At 53.1% G+C, this 15376-nt stretch overlaps 1 protein-coding gene and 1 long non-coding RNA gene across 2 annotated transcripts in view; one reads left to right on the forward strand and one right to left on the reverse strand.

The window, feature by feature from the left end:
• Nucleotides 1–15376, reverse strand: part of ROBO3 (roundabout guidance receptor 3) — a 248986-nt gene that overhangs the window by 176037 nt on the left and 57573 nt on the right. The gene's annotated exons all lie outside the window — the stretch shown is intronic.
• Nucleotides 10581–15376, forward strand: part of LOC127033702 (uncharacterized) — a 332515-nt gene continuing 327719 nt past the window's right edge. Inside the window, exon 1 of the long non-coding RNA XR_007769192.1 lies at nucleotides 10581–10657. This is a non-coding gene — a long non-coding RNA (uncharacterized LOC127033702). The remainder of the gene's footprint in view (nucleotides 10658–15376) is intronic.

Here is a 15376-nt window from a genome sequence, read left to right on the forward strand (position 1 = left end):
CCCAAGGAACTCCTACATTTCCTCCCCTGCTCCCAAAGAGCCTGGGGATAGAGAGAGAGGCCTTGGGCATGCCCAGGAGGTCAACAAGAGTAGGGGTTGCAGGAGCAAGTGAGGATGAATACCAGAGTGCCCGGCCCATGAGGCGAGAGGTCTACGGAGGAGGCACAAGCAGCTTCTGATCTCCGCTGTAGGGGCCCAGTGCGGAGGGAGAGGAGAGGCGGCTCGGCACACAGGGCCCAAATCACAAAGGGCTTTTATGGCTGCCCCGGGAAGTGATGTGGCAGTCGGTGCAATCTCTGCAGGACAGGGGCAGGAAGCTCTCAGATGTGTTCGGGGGGAAGCCCCAAGCAGAGCACACAGAGCTAATCCAGCCTGGCCAGGCCTGAATCCACCTCTGAATGCTGTCTCTTCAGATCAAGTGGGGTCCTCTGTTTGCAAACTCCAGTAACAAAAGGCAGGTGCAGCCCCTCGGTCAAGAGGGCAGCCCTCACTTCTGCAATTCTCAGCTGGAAAGGCCCCTGCCGGGGCGGGTTAACCCAGTTCTGCCTCACATAAGACTCAGTCAGATGGGAAGTGGCCCAACCTCACCAACCAGTTCAGAGGAAACAGAGGCACGGAGCTGAGTGCTCTGGAACCAAGTCTGTCACACTGCAATCCCTAGCAGCCTTACCTGCATGAGTGCTGCACAGGAGCAGCTAAAGAAATCCTGCAAGACCCTGCATGAGAGACCCTTTGTGGTAAACGGGCCATCACCCAGCACTAGGGTGCTAGTGGTTCGGGCATCTTAGGGGTAAAAGAACGGAGTTACTGAAGTGTAGCTCTGCCAGAGCCCATCAATGGCCTTTTGTGATCAAGGATATTAATAGCAGCTGATTGCTCTAATGGAGTCAGGGGAGGGCAGGCAGGCATCTGGCCTCGGCTGCTTTGGAAATCCCAGCCTAGAACGCAGTGTGACTGTGACTTCGATCGGTCGCTTTGAGGGTTGTGCTAACCCTGTCATCATCAAAGGTGGGTTTGCCATTCCATTGATTGCATGGGGGAAAATCTGTCTGTAAGCCAGAAAACTGCCATTACCTTGTAGGATACTTTTGGTGCTAAAACCTACACACACCCCTACGTATATACATATATGCACACAGGCACACACCCCCTACCCCCACAAACCTTCACACTCACAAGAAAGGGCTGTTGGAAGCAGGGTCTTTGCCTGGGGACAGGCAATAGGAATGGAGCTGTCAGAGGGGTTTTGTGGTGACAACAGCAGCTCCCCCAGCGGAGGAGAGAAACTGGTGACAGGCAGGGAGCAAAAAATAGGACGGTTGGTAAAATCAGTCTAGCAGAGGCACTGGCCTGTGAATCCCCAGAGAAGCAAAGGTGCTTCCGGGTCTCTCTATATCCTGAGGACCCCTTTCTCCTTCTGCATCCTCCCTTCTCTCCTCATTGCTCCAGCCTTTCTGCATCCTCCTGGGCTTTTCACTCTGGCAGCTCCATGTCTATTTGTCTGTCCGTCGATGCAAGTGTACCTCACTCGGGCACCAGCTGCTGCGTTCCCATCACAGCCGGCCCTGTGCCCCTGCTCATGCAGAGGATCGGAGGGCTAGAGATGGAAAAGGTCAGTAAGCTCAGCCAGCCTTTCCCCAGGGCCAATGCAGGACTGCTCCGTATGGCACTTCTGAGAGGGGCATCCAGCCTGTGGCTACAGGTCCCAAGGGAGGCGGTTTCCAGGACTTCCCTTGGGAGATGATTCCACAGCTCTGCAACCCTGCCTGTCTGTGCTGAACGCTACAGGACTGTCCCACTCAGCCACGGCTCCCACACAGCGCCCCCTTCTCCAGCCCCTTCTCCATGTTCCTGTCCTTTACTGCATCAAAGCCAAGCTCTTTATCTTCACTCCTCAGGCCCTGCCAGTCTCCCCTCGCCACACCTATCTCTGGGCTCATTTCCTTGGGCTCTCCCTGCACCCCTCGCCCCAGCTTGGGATCGCTCTGTCGCACTTTGAGGCCTTCTTCAGGCTGAACCTCTAAACCTGGAACAACCCCCCCACACACACATCTGCCAGGCATCTTCCTTCCTCCTTGAAATATCACCTCCATGTGACTTCCTTCCTTCACTAGGGTCTCCACAGCCTCGCCCCACTGCAACATTGCTGGGAGTGGGTCAGTGCTCAGATCCATCAGCTTCTTGGTGCTGGGACATGCCCTGTTCCATGGACAGTGATGCACCCTGTACATTTCCTAGACTATATCATCAGTATCAAGCCCTCTGCCTGGGAGGTCTCCTCATATTTCTCCCATGTCTTCCTTAATTCCATCCTCATTGCTCCCCTTCAACTACCCCAGCTCAGCTATCTCCTCCTTGGGGTTTATCCCTTCGGCCGCTAGCAGGATCTCGTCCCCTCTTAGCCAAACTACAAGAGATCTTTCAGTGATGTGCCCCCACCCCACCTGAGCCAGGTCCTCCAGCAAATGTCAGTAGTTATCTCTCCCTGAGGTGCCCAGAACTGGGTCTCAGCAGACACAGACAGTCTGGCTCTGTGGAGTGATGCTTCTACCCATGGGTTTCCCACTGAGTGCAGTGGACTTTGCCTCAGGCCCATGGGCCCAAATTTGCTTTATCTTATTTATTTTTTTGGTGCCCATGTCCTGCTGCAGGCTCCCCAGCCTCCAGCCCTGGCGTCTTTCAACATCACTGCTCACGGAAAGGGAGTGTGCCAGCGTATCACTTCCCCCAGAGAGCTCCGCAGCTGCGTGGGATTTCCTGCCTGTGTCTCTTCGTATTATTTCCACGTGCTCACTGCTGCCCTCAATACCTTCCAGTGTGCTGTGATCTGCGAATGGCCTCGTTCTCTTTATGAATGATCTGGAAGAGGAAGTGAAGCTGCCATAGCTCTGATCCCTGTGACACTTCTCTAGGCCCCTGCCCAGCATGGGCCGTGACATTTCAGCCTGCGGCTGCAAACCAGCTTTGCTGGAGGCCCCCTTGCCATGGACTCATGGAAGGATGGCAGGAATTGCCAGACCAGATCAGACCAGCGTCCTGTCTGTCAATGGCCAGCCCCAGATGTTTGGAGGAAGGTGAAAGAGACACCCTAGTGGACAATGGTGGAATAACCTGTACATGGGCGACGTTCCCTCCTAACCCTAAGCAGTTACAGGTTGCTTTATGGCTGTAAATCCTGAAACGTTAAGCCTGCTCATGTAGCTGTGGATACTCTCATCACCCACAGAGCTGTACGGACCTTCTCAAAACTATGCTAAGCTCTTGGCCTCGAGGAGCTGTGAGAGTGAGTTCCACATGCTACTCTCACTCCAGGTTCTGTTGCTTCCATTTGTCTTTTCTTCTGTACGGTCTCTCTCTCTCTCTTTCTCTCTCTCATCCGTTTTAAGCTTGGTCTACACTTACATAATTTGGTGGCAAAGCTATGTCTGTTGGGGTGTGATTCCCCCCCCCCACACTTAGTCCAGAAAAAAAGTCCCTAACTCCATTTGGGGAACTGGTTTAAGTTCTACCGGCAAAAGCACTCTTTGATAGTATGTGTCTGCACTAGGAAGGTATATCTATACCAGCAAACCCTTCCTAATGTAGACAAGGCTCAGTCTGTCTGCTGTTCTGTTTCTCTATTGTTCTGTCCCACTTTTCCAGCTCCTTTGTTCTTTTCCTTTGGCTGGATTCTCCCTGTCCTGCCCCCTCACCTCCCACTCGCTGCTGTGCAAAGTGCATGTAAAGTGCAACCACGCTGCTTCAGCCGCCTGTTGTACTCACTTTGTACAGGTTTAAGTGAGCCTGAGGCCACAAGGCAGGAGAGAATCCAGCCACTCCCCCACCCCTCTCCCCTGGAGAGATGATTGTGGGGGAGGAGGGGGCAGAGTGAGGGCAGCTGGCTTCAGCAGCGTTACTATGCACGTTCAATCCATGTGAGCGTGCTCAGTACAAGCCAATCAGCAAATGGGGGGGCACATGACCCTGCATGCCCCCCCCATGTCACCTCTGCCCCATCCCCCATAGGCTTGCGCTGGAAGAGTGGTGTCCTGTGGTGGCTCCATGGGGCTGGGCTGCAGGTACTTTCTCCTGGGGGAACCGAGCACCATGGGAACAGAGAAATGATACTTTGGCAGTTGGGCTCTGGCAGAACCTCAACATTTTCCCTAGTGTGGACACAGGTTAACACCCATCACTTTGAAGGCTGACTCAACAAGAGCAGGGCCGAGACAGGACAGCTAACCCCGACTGACCCTCAACCACTCTCCCTAATCCAGAAAGACTCTCCCACTCATGGGCCCAATCCTCAACTAGTGGAAACTGATTCCCATGCACACAGACAGAGCTACATTCAGATCCATGGTCCCAGTAACACACAGCTCCACCTCTGTGACATTATTGACATGGACTGTAACAGCAGCAAAGAATCCTGTGGCACCTTATAGACTAACAGACATTTTGGAGCATGAGCTTTCGTGGGTGAATACCCACTTCATCAGACGCATGTAGTGGAAATTACATGGACTGTGACTGTATAGATCATTGCTGCAACCAAGGTCATATAGTGGCACCAAATCTTGTACAAAGGAGGTTAAGTAAAGTGTCCATGACAAGGTTATGTATGATTATGCTGTCTGTATGCATGTATCATTTTTGTATTAAAAGTTATAAGTATTGGCTCTATACTGTCTGTATTTCAAACTTGTGCTGTGCTTCTGGGTGACACCCCAGACAATGTGGCGTCAGCTCTGCCTAGCCTGCTTGGTGGCCCTTTAAGGACCATCAGCTATACAACTGACCCACTGAGAGAAGGCAGATACATCTTGTGACTCAGCAAGGCTTGCAGTGACATGTCTATGAACAGAGCTCTAAGGTTCTTCCATGCCAAGTGCTGGGCGGCTTGTGGTTGGAACAAAGAAAGAACAAGCCACATGGCAAAAGGACTAACGGCAGCCGCATCATCTCCATTTTGTCTTCAGTCCTGCTTCTAACATCTGGAGGAACTTTGCTACAAACTGAAGCTCCGAACAAAGGACTGATGACCCATCCCAGTTGTGGATGTACTCCAGAGACTTGAGTTGAACCTGCAGTTTATTCCATCACTGCTACAAGCCTGAACCAAGAACTTTGCCATTACTGTATGTAATTGAGTCCATTTAACCAACTCTAGCTCTCATCTACATCTTTTTTTCCTTTTATGAATAAACCTTTAGATTTTAGATTCTAAAGAATTGGCAACAGCGTGATTTGTGGGTAAGATCTGATTTGTATATTGACCTGGGTCTGGGGCTTGGTCCTTTGGCATCAGAAGAACCTTTTTTCTTTTACTGGGGTGTTGGTTTTCATAATCATGTGTCCCCTTAACAAGTGGCACTGGTGGTGATGCTGGGAAACTGGAGTGTCTAAGGAAATTACTTGTATGACTTATGGTTAGCCAGGGGGGTAAAACCAAAGTCCTCTCTGGCTGGCTGGTTTGGTTTGCCGTAGTAGTGAAGGACCCCCAGTTTGGGCTGTAACTGCCCTGCTCTAAGCAATTTGTCCTGAACTGATACTCTCAGAAGTGTCTCACCAAAGGCAGCATCGTTACAACCTCCATGCCCTGTTCCATTATCTCCCAGCAGCCCCCAGAGCTGTTCACACACCCACAATGGCATTGCCACCCACGGACTCTGTCACACACCCACACCGACTCAGGCACACAAACACTACGTGTGAGGGGGCCTGTCCTCTCCAGGGACTCAGCAAATGGAAAGTCAGTTTCTATTCAGCTCCGAGCAGCCGGGCTCAGTCTATGCATGTGTCAACCCTGGGCCATTAGAACTGACACTGGGCCGATGTTTATCCAATTATCATTATTGCTGTATATTCCCAGCGGGTCCAAATCCAGCCAGTTCTGAGGTGTCTCCGCTCACAGGGGGCTGGGGAGTTCCTGGACACACCTGCTGATGAGAGCGGTTGTCTTGTGAAACCTCTACCGAGATCTGGAAAGATGTGGTGAGCACAAGGCCACAGGAACGGCCTGGAGAATAGTTAATGCCTGAAATGCCAGCCAGGTGTGCCAATGTCCCCAGCCGGGCCTGTCCAGTTCCCCAGGCCCCACCAGGCTCTGGATTCCCTGTCACCTCACCCTGGTTCCTCGCACGCTGCTCTGCTCTGAGGCAGCTGGGAAGGCAGCACAGTGCTCATGGTCACCGCAAGCCACCCTGCCCTGTCAGGGTCCAGACTGCCACTGGGGCAGCTGGCTGCACCCAGAACACCAGGCCCTGGAGCTGCCTGCCTGAGGCAGACACATCAGGCAGAGCAGGTGGCCGAATGGCCCATGTCCCCAAGATGGCATTCTCCTCCCCAGCCATGTGGAGCAGGTGTCCCCCTGCCAAGCAGCCAATGGGGAGGAAGGAACTTCATCGCCCTGAGCATGGGAAGAGTCCCACCCTCCCGCCTGCAGGGAGCCTCTGTGACCGGTCAGAAAGACGATGCAGAACTGCAGGACAAGGGTGGCAGGTGGCCTTTCAACCTTCAGGCCTGGGCAGAGCAGGGGATCTCCAGGGCTGGACTTCGCTCCCACTGAGTTCCCAAGGCATGTCACCGAAGAGCTGCGTGCCCAGCTGGGCACAGCAGCAGCAAATGAGAGAGACGTGAGTAGGTGGAGAGGGCTGCTCTGCATGGGCTGAACTGGGCTCCAGCCCCCTGCCAGCACTGGAGAGCAAGCACCCTGGCTGGAAGGAGCAAGTCTCCCAAGTGTCTGGGGACGCCAGCTCCTCCACTCACTCCTGCCTGCCCCAGCAAGGAGCCATGTTGCTATGCACAGGGCAGGAGAGCAACAGCTGTGCACAGAGAGGGCTGCCAAGCTGCTGTGTCTAAGTGGGGACCCCAGATTCCTGCACAGTACATGCAAATCCCCCTGGAGTCGGATGTGTGCTCTATTATCACTGCAGGAGCAGGGGAAGACCTAGAGCTCCCCTAAGCTTCACCATCGGTGTCCCACTCTCCTGGCCCTGGAGCACAGCTCAGGAATTGGAACTTCTGCATAATGTGCAGCAAAGTCATTTTCTTCCCAGTGGTGGGATGAGGTAATAAATGGGCAGGATGATCAATACCAGCTGATGTAATCTGCTGGCAAACAGCAGCTTCTTGCACACTCCAACCCGAGTGATGCAGCCATGGAGAGGGGCCAGGAGGAGCCTAGTAAATATTCCAGGGGAGTAGGCCTCACCTTGAGGCTGGGACCAGCCCTCTGGCTAGCCCTCTCACCTGCTCGCTGGCTCCCAGGAGCATTAATCAATGCACAGCTCACGTTTGCATTCAGAGAGGACTTCATCCAGTTCCAGGGTGACCAGATGTCCCAATTTTGGGGTCTTTTTCTTATACAGGCTCCTATTAGCCCCCACTCCCATCCTGATTTTTCACACTTGCTGTCTGGTCACCCTATCCAGTTCTCCACGCGGTGGTGAGGCTGTTCTCATGCTCCAGTCAATGCTGGGGAAGCTGTTGTTACAAATGAGGACCTGGTCTCCAGCCAGGTCTCCTTGGCTCTCTGCTGGAATGTTACTCTGCCAACGGCTAGAGCCCTGCACTGCTTCCTCTTGGCTCGTGAGCTACATGTAGCATCAGGGGAGCAAATGCAGCCACTGTCACATCTATCCAGCCACCTACCCAGGTCACCCAGCATATGTTGCTGCTGGACACCGACGGGCTTGGCAATATAGCAGCTCTTTTCCATCGCTAGCTTTGATTTCAGATGGTATTTCCACCTCTCAGAGCACCCGCTCTTCCCAGGCAGGGCTCTCCAGGTTCCCCACTTGCTCATTTCATTCCAGGCCACTTGCAGTTTTGCCCCACCAAGCTTTATCCCTTCCTAAACATCCTGGTGCTTCTGCCCTCCCGCCATGAATCAAATTGCTCCCATTGGCAGCCCTTTGCCCTACACACAGCTACATCCCGCACCTCCCCCAACCACTGCCCAGGGTTGCGATGGCTTACCCGCCACCAGCCCGCATGGAGTGAGGGGAGCACAGCCCCCAGCTGTGTGACTCAGCGGCCCTGGCAGAGCGCCCCAGCGCTGCTCTTGTCCCTGTCCCCATCACACTCACAGCACGTGGCAGCTGCTTCTTCTCATCCCCACTTTATCGCTGATTGCAGAATCGTGAGGACTGCTGCTCTCTCTCTGCGCCAGCGCCTCTCAGCAAGGCACATGCAAATGGTGTCATTGGAGCAATGAGGCAGAATGGTACAGGAAGCGCCTAAAGCCAGCGCTTTGCTCTGAGCACTGCATGTTTGAGACACAGGAAGAGGCTCTCTGGGGACTGGCTGGTGCCCTGTGCTGTCACAGGCACAGTCCCTGACCTGACACAAACCCAGGAGAGAATCCTAAACTGCCTGAATGCACTGGGCTCCTGCAGAAGCCAGGCGCTGCAGGCTGCCTCGGGGTCCCTCCTGCTCAGGGCAGTGCAGCCGCTGCGCCCCAGCTCAGGAGCCAAGGCCGAGACCTGGGTGTCACTCATGCCCCGGGCCCAGCACCCTAGTGTCAGTGCCAGGCATTGAACACACAGCAAGCAAGGAGCTGGGTCCCAGTGGGTGAAACTGATGCTGGGCCTAGGGCCTCAAAACAGGGTTTAAGGGGATTAGGTATGGCCTAGGCCTTGTGCTGGCCTCTCTGCATTGACTGAATTTCACCCTTTCTGAAGATTTGGCCCTATCTGGAAAGCCCCATGTAAACAACTGTGGCAGGCAAGCAGGACTGTCCTCTGTTCACAGTGGCACAGAGGAAGCCATTTGCAGGTAAAACCAAGATTTTACACCCCCCTAGGAACTCTGCTACCTGCCCTCGAGTACCACCCACTGGCACCTGGAAGCTTTGACGACTTGATTACAAATACACAGCTATACAACACTCCTGGAACGGTTCTCACATGAATCAGCCAGTGCATCCCATGCACTGCTACAGACTGGGGACCGAATAGCTAGGCAGCAGTTCTGCAGAAAAGGACCTAGGAGTTCCAGTGGATGAGAAGCTGGATATGAGTCAACAGTGTGCCCTTGTTGCCAAGAAGGCTAACGGCATTTTGGGCTGTATAAGTAGTGGCATTTCCAGCAGATTGAGGGATGTGATTATTCCCCTCTATTCAACATTGGTGAGACCTCATCTGGAGTACTGTGTCCAGTTTTGGGCCCCACATTACAAGTAGGATGTGGAAAAATTGGAAAGAGTCCAGCAGAGAGCAACAAAAATGATTAGGGGTCTGGAGCACATGATTTATGAGGAGAGGCTGAGGGAACTGGGATTGTTTAGTCTGCAGAAGAGAAGAATGAGGGGGGATTTGATAGCTGCTTTCAACTATCTGAAAGGGGGTTCCAAAGAGGATGGATCTAGACTGTTCTCAGTGGTACTAGATGACAGAACAAGGAGCAATGGTCTCAAGTTGCTGTTTGGGTGGTCTAGGTTGGATATTAAGAAAAACTTTTTCACTGGGAGGGTGGTGAAGCACTGGAATGGGTTACCTAGGGAGGTGGTGGAATCTCCTTCCTTAGAGGTTTTTAAGGCCCGGCTTGACAAAGCCCTGGCTGGGATGATTTAGTTGGGAATTAGTCCTGCTTTGAGCTGGGGATTGGACTAGATGACCTCCTGAGGTCCCTTCCAACCCTGATAGTCTATGATTCTATGACACAGTGCGTCACGTACCCCTGTGTGCTAAGGGAATGAGCGCCCATGCTGGCAGAGGAAATGACAAACACCGATATTCCAGCCACGGAAACAATGTAATCCTGGCAGACAGCATCCCAGGACCCCCATCCCTAGGAAAGGAAGAAGCAAACCAGAAGGAAACCCATCTTGAAAGAAATGGAAATTTGCTCCACAGTAACAGAGGGACATAAAAAGTACGTCTTGCCAGACAAATGTGATTACTTTTCTGGCCTGAATTACAAAATGAATCGACAAAGGGCATGCTGTGGATATGCTGTATCTGCTTTATTAATGCATTTGAAGAGGAGTCTCATGAAATCTTAATGAAAAATGTAATTAAAATTGGCTTGGACAGGAACAAGTGTGGATCAAAAACTGGATAAAAGACCAATAACAAGGGGCAATGATAAATGACAGTGTTCAGTGCTAAGAGCCACTGGATTTAATATCCTCATTAATGATTTGGCAGAGGGAGGAAAGGGCACATTAATGAAAGTCACCGATGATATTAACTTAGCAGGAGCTATGGGCACCAACTCAGGGCAGAGACATCATTCCGAGCCACCCACAGAGACCAGAGAATGGACAGGAGATAACTAAACCAGGCGGACTTAGCAAAATGTGGCTGATATGCCTGGGATAGAACGATCTGAAACACAGACCTTCAGTGGATGTAAGGAATCCAGGCAATAGGGTTGCTGTAAAAGACCTAGGGCTGTGGGTGGACATCTAATTAGACATCAGTTTGAGATGAGATACGCCAGCAAAAAAATAGTGACAGAATGGGAGGCTGGATGCACGAGGCCTCACGTCCTGGAGCAGGCAGGGTGCAATCATAGAATTATAGAATATCAGGGTTGAAAAGGACCTCAGGAGGTCGTCTAGTCCAACTCCCTGCTCAAAGCAGGACCAACCTCAACTAAATCATCCCAGCCAGGGCTTTGTCAAGCTGGGCCTTAAAAACCTCTAAGGAAGGAGATTCCACCACCTCCCTAGGTAACCCATTCCAGTGCTTCACCACCCTCCAAGTGAAAAGCCGAGTGCCTAGGGAGGCTGCCAGCCCGAAAGCCGGGTGCCTAGGGAGCCTGCCAGCCTGAAAGCCGGGCAGCCCAAGGAGCTTGTCAGATTGAAAGCTGGGCAGCCCAAGGAGCCTGTCAGCCCAAAAGCAGGGTGCCCAGGGAGCCTTCCAGCCCAAAAGCTGGGTGCCCAAGGAGCCTGCCTTCCAGACATCCTGGGAGCCATCTAGCTGGGGAGCTCAGGGATCCAGTCTGCCTGCCCGGTCTCCATTGGAAGTTTGATGGGATTGACACACTCCTGTGGAATGTGTTAATTCCATCCAGTTGGCATCTCCCAACAGAAACCTGCACTGTCAGAAAATGTTTGACCAGCTCTAGCTCCAGAGCAGGGGGAGCCCCTCCTCCATCCTGCTCCACGTGTGTAGCCGCTGCTGTTCCTGTCTCCCCCCGCACCCTCTGACCACTCCAGACCGGGAGCGTCCTCCTGTCTGCTCTGCGGGGTGTGAGGGTGGGCGCTGATTAATGGCGGGGTGTCCCACTCCCCCCCACCCGTACACCTGATTTCCACTAAGCAGGGGTGACAGGACAGGAGAAATCTGTGTGTGCTGCTGCCTCTCTGGGTCCGGAGTTGCTGGCAGCTGCTTGCGTCTGAATCAGACATAGCTTTATCTAAGCTAATAAGTCCTAAAATGTCTCCTCTAAAAGTATTAGAATTTATAGCAAGAAATGATTTTTTTCACTCCAAACACTGCTATAGCATTACGCGTTCTTTTAACGCATAAACTCGAAAAATACGCTCCCCTGGCTGACACCCCGCAGACAAAGGGCTACGAGGTTTACACTGATGCCCTGATCGTCGGGGCGCTGGGTGCCTGGGACCCCTGTAATGAACGTGTACTTAGGGCCTGTGGGGTGGCCCTAAGTACACGTTTGTAATTGTGATTTTGTTAAAATTAAATGGGTGCACTAGTAGGAAATTGTTTTATTTCGCTAACTACAAATTCTCTTTTCTTTTTTTTTAAATTTTAAATAGTCAAAAAAAAAAAAAAAACCATTGCAAAGTGCAAACATGTAAAAGCCAAAAAAAAAGGCGGGGCGGCCAAAAATTTGTTTGTTTGGGGCAGCAAAAACCCTAGAGCTGCCCCTGGATGAATGAATGAGAGTTCTAGAGGAAACCTGCAGCCTAGCTGGAGCAGAGCAGTTCCAAAGCACCGTCACTGGTGGCAAGAAGGAACTGAGGGTGGGGGGAGTGCGCAGAGCCCCTTATACCGCGCATGGAGGCGCCACTCCAGGTGTCGCTAGGGGCGCCCCCCTGTGGGTACTGCTAGGGGAAAAACTTCCAGCACTGGTGCACGTGGCGAGCACACACACCTATTGTGGAATACACATGAGCAATCACTCGAAGAAGAACACGGGTTATTTCCTGTGTTTAAAACACTCCGGGCAGAAATCTCCCAAGTTGTGTTTCAGACAAGGAGCAGCTGGTGAGAAGATCTGCCATCACCTCATCCTGATGCAGCTTAATAACGGATTCTGCTGGAAAAGATGGAAGACGGCAGGTGCACACCACAGACAGCATCTGCCAGTGAGCAGGTTGCTCTGGACAGGTAACAAATGAGACTTGGATAGTGTTAACCAGGAGCCTTCACCTGGCCTGCAACAGAAATATTGGAACTATTCCTAAGCAGGGACACAGTGGTTAGATTTTTCTTCCCCAGCAGAGTTGTTAACGCTGCTGAAAATGTTTGCACAACTACATCAATCCTTTTAATAGCCTGGGTAATTGCTTTATATGGAGCTCTTATCCCTTGAGGCAATTTGATGTGAAGTAATAAGCCCCCACGGTATAACTCCTTTTCAAGGAAGACACGGTGGGCAGCCAATTCCCTTGGAATTTGAACATCCGTTCCACAAACACCACGAGAGGATGAGGTGCTGATCTTTACAAGCAGATAGGAGGCGTATCTGCTTTCAGACTACGTTCGCTTCCAAAACGATATCGAGACAAACTGTCCTCCGTGCACGACAATGGGGCTGTTTATCGATTGTGGTTGGTGGCTTGCAAGACGAGTGCACTTGTGGGGCTGGAGAACAGGCCATGGTAATGTGCTTGAGCTCCTCGCACGCACACACACACACACGGATAACGAGGGCTGAGCGCTGACATACAAGATAAAAAATGGGCAGCATTCAGAGCAGAGCCATCAAACCAGCTCTCCCAACACTTGGTTATATGTCTCTTTGGGCACTGCTCTCTCTGTACATCAAAGCCGGCTTCAGCTTGCAAGCCCCACACCAACCCCACTTATTTCCCACCGGTTATTCTGTTTGATGACTGAGTCCCAGCCCTCCTAATGATCCCCCTGTCACGGAGTGTGGGGGAGTCCGGCCCTGCACCCCTCTTCCTGGGACCCACAGTGACTCTCGGCCAGCCAGTACAACAGAAGGTTTATTGGACAACAGGAACACAGGTTACAGCAGAGCTTGCAGGCACAGTCAGGACCCCTCCACCGAGTCCTTCTGGGCTTTCAGGGTGCTTGGATCCTAGCTAGGATACCCTGAATTCCGCCCACACAGCCCCAAGCCCCAAACTCCAACTGCTTCCCTCCTGCCACTCCCTTCCTTTGTCCCCTTCCCGGGCAAAGGTGTTGACCTTTCCCCTCCCTTACCTAGCTCAGGTTACAGGCTCTGGCATCGTCCATCTCCTAAAGTCCTCCCCTGCTCTCCCACTCCCCACACAGACAGTCCCTACTGCATCACATCTCTCCCCCCTTCGAGACTGAACTGAGCGGGGTCACTCTGCCCAGTGACCTGGGGAAGTTCAGGGTCCCCTCTCCGGGACAACGCATCCGCTGTCAGGTTGGCACTTCCCTTCACATGGACCACGTCCATGTCATAGTCCTGCAGGAGCAGGCTCCCCCTCAGGAGCTTGGCGTTGGCTCCTTTCATCTGGTGCAGCCAGGTCAGGGGAGAGTGGTCGGTGTACACGGTGAAGTGTCGCCCAAAGAGATATGGCTCTAGCTTCTTAAGGGCCCACACCATGGCCAGGCATTCCTTCTCGATGGCCGCGTAGCTTTGTTCCCGGGGTAGCAGCTTCTTACTCAGGTACACGATAGGGTGTCTCTCCCCCTTTTCATCCTCCTGCATTAACACTGCCCCCAGTCCCGTGTCTGAGGCATCGGTGAACACCATAAAGGGTTTGTCAAAATCTGGGTTTGCCAGAACTGGGTCGCTAACCAGAGCCTCCTTCAGCGCCCAGACAGCCTCCTGGCACTGCTCAGTCCAGATCACCTGGTCTGGCTTCCCCTTTTTGCACAGTTCAGTGATGGGGCCGGCTATGGCACTGAAGTGGGGCACGAACCTTCAATAGTACCCCGCCATCCCAATAAAGGCCTGGACCTGCTTTTTGGTTTGGGGAGCAGGCCAGTCTCTGATCACCTCCACCTTGGCTGGTTCCGGCTTCAGGCAGCCGCTCCCCACCCGATGGCCCAGGTAAGATACTTCAGCCATCCCCACCTTGCACTTCTCAGCCTTTACTGTTAACCCAGCCTTCCGGAGTCGGTCCAGGACTTGTTTAACCTGGGACACGTGGTCCTCCCAGGTCTGGCTGAAGACGCAGATGTCGTCAATATACGCCACGGCAAAACTCTCCATCCCCCTCAGTAGCTGATCCACCAGGCGCTGGAAGGTGGCCGGCGCTCCCTTGAGGCCGAAGGGCAGGGTCAAAAACTCATAGAGCCCCAGAGGGGTGATAAAGGCCGATTTCAGCCTGGCATCTGCGTCCAGCGGCACTTGCCAGTAGCCTTTGGTAAGATCCATAGTGGTGAGGTACCGTGCACCTCCCAGCTTGTCTAGGAGCTCGTCAGGCCTGGGCATAGGGTAGGCATCAGATACGGTGATGGCATTGAGCTTTCGATAGTCCACACAGAACCGGATTGACCCATCCTTCTTGGGAACCAGCACTACTGGCGAGGCCCAAGGGCTGGAAGACGGCTGGATCACCCCCAAAGCCAGCATGTCCCTGACCTCTCTTTCAAGATCCTGGGCAGTTTTACCAGTGACCCGAAAAGGGGAGCATCTTATAGGGGGGTGTGACCCCGTCTCCACCCGGTGGACAGTCAAATTAGTGCGTCCAGGCTGGTTGGAAAACAGCTGTCGGTACAGATGCAGCACCCCTCTGATCTCAGCGTGCTGGCCTGGGGTCAGTTGCTCAGAGAGGGGAATCGCCTCCAGGGGGGAACCAGCTTTTGTCCCAGGGAATAGATCCACTAAGGGGTCATCTCCCTGCCCCTCCCAATGTCCACACACGGCCAACACCACATTCCCCCTGTCATAGTATGGTTTCATCATGTTCACATGGTACACCCGACGGTGATGTGCCCGGTTTGACAGCTCCACCACATAGTTTACCTCATTCAGTTGCTTGATAACCTTGAAGGGCCCTTCCCAGGCGGCCTGGAGTTTGTTTCTCCTCACGGGGATAAGAACCATCACCTGATCCCCGGTGGCGAAGGCACGGGCTCGTGCTGTGCGGTCATACCAGACCTTCTGCCTCCTCTGGGCTCGGGCCAGATTCTCCCTGGCCAGGCCCATGAGCTCGGCCAGTCTTTCCCGGAAGGTCAGGATATACTCCACCACTGACTCTCCCTCGGGAGAGGCCTTCCCCTCCCATTCGTCCCTCATCAGGTCTAGGGGCCCC

Source organism: Gopherus flavomarginatus, chromosome 13 (assembly GCF_025201925.1).
Source record: "Gopherus flavomarginatus isolate rGopFla2 chromosome 13, rGopFla2.mat.asm, whole genome shotgun sequence".
Classification (NCBI taxonomy): Eukaryota; Metazoa; Chordata; order Testudines; family Testudinidae; genus Gopherus; species Gopherus flavomarginatus.